The sequence below is a fragment of the Castor canadensis genome, chromosome 6 (genome assembly GCF_047511655.1).
Source record: "Castor canadensis chromosome 6, mCasCan1.hap1v2, whole genome shotgun sequence".
Taxonomy (NCBI): domain Eukaryota; kingdom Metazoa; phylum Chordata; class Mammalia; order Rodentia; family Castoridae; genus Castor; species Castor canadensis.
Genome location: NC_133391.1, coordinates 57,920,824 through 57,924,709, shown reverse-complemented (window position 1 = coordinate 57,924,709; position 3,886 = coordinate 57,920,824). Strand labels below are relative to the sequence as shown.

Below are 3,886 nucleotides of genomic sequence, written 5' to 3'. Positions count from 1 at the left end.
GCATTTTAGTTGAAATTAAACTAATACCTAAAGATTAGTAGGGACTACATCGTACCCTACTTTAAGATACACTTTTCAAAGTGTGGGAAGAAAAGAATCATTAGAATATAACCCTATTTTCCCAGGTAGTCTTTAGTTCTGGAGCCAGGATGACTCATTATGCATTCATAATTTCTGTTTTAATTTTTACAAGCATATATACTGCATGAAATAAAGAACACACTAAGGATATAAAAATACATTATGAAATTATTAAAAAGAGATTTTTTAAATAGGAAATACCCAACATACATAAAGAAGATTTCACAACATGCTTCTGTGTGTCCACTATTCACTATTAGCTGGTATCTACTTGGAGCCAGTCCTCTTTATATATCATGAGTCCCACCAAAGTACTTAGAAGCAAATTGGAGACAGCAAAATATTTTCTTTAAATATTTGAGAGTATACTCTTTTTTGGGGGGAAGTGTGGTAGTGAGGTTTGAACTTAAGGCCTCCCACATGATAGGAAGGGGCTCTGCTAGTTGAGCCACACCTCCAGTCCTTTTTTGCTTTAGCTGTTTTTCATGTAGAGTATAGCACTTTTGCTTACGGTAAGCCTCAAACAATGATGCTTATGATCCATACCTATGCTTCTTGTATAGCTGGAATTACAGGTGTGTGCCAACAAATCTTAGCTGTTGATTGAGATGATGGTCTCAATAAAATTTTTTCCTGGCTGACCTTGCACTGTGATCCTCCCAATCTCTGCCTCCTAAGTACCTGCAATTACTGGCATTGAGCCAGTACACCCAGAAGTAATTAATTACCTTAAAGCTAAAGATTTTTTTAAAAATATAGCCATAATACCATTTGCTTACTAATATTTAACAATTATTTTATATCAGCAAACAATCAGTGGGTATTTAAGCAAATGTCACATTACTTCTCCAATTTTTCACTTTCCTGCCCAAAGTTTGAATCATGATCATTCTATGAGTTGTAATGGCTGACTTGCTTCCTAAATCCACTTCCTGTTTTTTGTTCATGATTTATTGGAAGAAATTCAAATAACTCAAGTTTTAGAAAAGCATACACAGTAGTGATTTTTCCCCTACCTCACAGTGATATGAGAAGAAAAATACCTTTGCACACTTTGTGAGGGCAAGGATAAATGACGGCAGCTTCTATTTTCTTCCATGTAATTATGAATTTTTCCTATTATCCTAATTTCTTGCATAGGAATATGCAATATTCCTATTATCCTAATTTCTTGCATAGCCACAGGTAAATATTTTGAATGACACCAGCACCATGGTGAATTCTCACATTTACTGACATAGATAACTACAAGCTTCTCTCATAAAAAAGACAGTCAATCAGATGTACTTCTGTGTTTCAGGGAAGAAAATGCAGAACTATGCTTGCATTAATAAACAAGATAGGGACTACATAAATATTGAGATGTATGTTCAAATTAATCATGGAGGATGGTTGGGCTGCAAGTGTAGTGGTACAGTGTGTACATATGCATAAGGCTCTAGCACCAACCCCCCCAACATAAAAAACAATAAAAACTGTAGAGGATGGGCCTACTGGATGGGAAGAAGTGGTCCTGGGTCCTCAACTGTCCTCTGACTTTAGGGAATTTGCCTTACAATGTGAAACATGTGAACAGTGTAAAAGTCAAATACATGGTATCTTTTAGTGTTGATACAAGAATACCTACTGCCAACCCCATGGGCCTGCCTGACAGGTCATGATTGCTTCTTTCACAGAGCCTACCTGGAGACCAAAGTCAGAGGCAGAATATGGGATTTGTAACTATGTTTGGATACAGACACACATACTCTTACCTAACACAGTCACAGAAAAGCCTCATCATTACAATGATTGCCTTCTATGTAAAAGGGAAGGCACTGGACTTGGAAACAAGCCCAGTAGGGATAGGGCACTACACTAACTGTGCTTGATAACTACATGAGCACTAGCACTATAGAATACCCAAATCTAGCCATTCTTCAGCAGCCAGTTTCACTCTCCTAGGAAGGTAGGACATGGTGCATACCATCTCTCACTTTGATTTTCTAATTTAAAAGTAATTAGTGAAATTCATAGGGCTAATATGAAGATCAAATAAGGTAATAGATGAAAAATTCATAGGTCACTTCTTGGCATGTGGTTTACATTATACATTTTTTTCCTTTTTGGCAGTAGAGGGGTTTAAAATTAGGGTCTTCCACAACCACCTGTTCCATGTCCCCAGTACTTTGTGCTTAAGTTATATTTTAGATAGTGTCTTGTGCTTTTGCCTAGACTAGCTATGGACCATTATCCTCCTATGTCTGCTCCGGTATAACTGAGATTACAGATGTGTATCATCACACCTGACATGTTATTTGAGAGAATAATGTTTTTATTCACTTGAATGTCAATCCTCCTAACTCTGACTCACAATAGCTGGGATTACAGCAGTGAGCCATCACTACTGTCCCCAATTCATACTACTTAAAATCAAAGGGGCCTTCCATATGTTACTGTGAACTCTCTTTGGAATAGTGCTGTCCCACAGCTTCTTGGAATTGGACATTTAGAAAAGACATATTCTGAAAGGTTTCCTTTCCTCTTATTTCTCAAAAATTGATGTGCAGAAGTCATACATTATATCTCCACCTTCCATTAACAAAAAGGTTCTCATAGCTTGCAAGTATTCTATCAACCTGAATGGAAAGAATATAAGTAATAAAAAAGTATTTTAATCTATGACATGGAGCTTTTGACCAGTGACAGCTATGTGTTTTGTTATGTTTAACTTGGACGCTTACTAACATTAGAAATATTAAAGACATTTTCAATAAAGACTTTTCTAATAATAAAATTTTTTCAATTATAAAAGTAGTGTATGTTTCTCTTTAATAACAAGAAAGAAATAATATATCATTATATAACATTATAGAAAATTGGACAAGGTCACAAAAATGAAACAAACAAAAAATCAAATCCTACCATCCATAGCGAATTTCCACTGGTATATTTGGAACATTTAATTCCAGTTGTTTTGGTCTATGCATTAAAAAAGTATACAATGTTATACATCCTGCTTTTTTTTTTTTTGCAGTACTGGGGGACACGCAGTATACCACTTGACCCACACCCCCCACACACATTTTGGCTTTCAAGTTATAAAGACATTTTATTTAATTATAAATCAATGCCAACCTAATTCATATGAAATTTACAAAGGTCACTTATAGATGAGGATATGCCATAGTTTAAGGAGACAGTTGTCTATTACCAAGTAATTTCATATTTTTTTCTGACAGCAATTTTTTTGTTATACATTTATTCACATATGCATACATTATTTGGGTCATTTCTCCCTCATGCCCCTTCCCCCACCATCTCCCCAACCCTCCCTCCTCCCTTCCAGGAAGAACCTGTTCTACACTTTTATCCAGTTCTGTTGAAGAGTAGAAATAAGCAATAAGAAAGACATAACACTTTTTTTTTTAACCAGAGGAGAGCGTGAACGCAGTCCCCCACTACCACAAATTATGCAGTCGAGTTTCCCACATTTGGGGAAATCGCAGGGGTCAGCACATCTGTAGTGCAATGGATAAGCCTCGCCCTGGGAAAACCACCTTCGTGATCATGGTATCTCCCCCGCCAGGTAAGTATAACACTTTTGCTAGTTGAGATAAGGACAGCTATACAGACAGATTCCTAGTATTGCTTTCATGTAGAGTTTCATCTCTACCTGATCATTACACTGGTTCCTGATCCCCTTCTCATATTGACCTCTGTTTCTTTAAGGTTTTGTATTAATTCCTCTGGAGTGGGGACATCGAATGCTATCATGTTTTGGGTTTTCTGTCTAACCCCATACCTCCTGTATACATTCTCCCCT

At 36.6% G+C, this 3,886-nt stretch overlaps 1 non-coding gene across 1 annotated transcript; it reads right to left on the bottom strand.

Moving 5' to 3' along the window:
- Positions 1 to 3,493: 3,493 nt before the first annotated feature.
- LOC141424320 (U1 spliceosomal RNA) lies at positions 3,494 to 3,657 on the bottom strand. The gene has a single exon (XR_012449270.1). It is a non-coding gene; the product is annotated as a U1 spliceosomal RNA (small nuclear RNA).
- Positions 3,658 to 3,886: the final 229 nt, after the last annotated feature.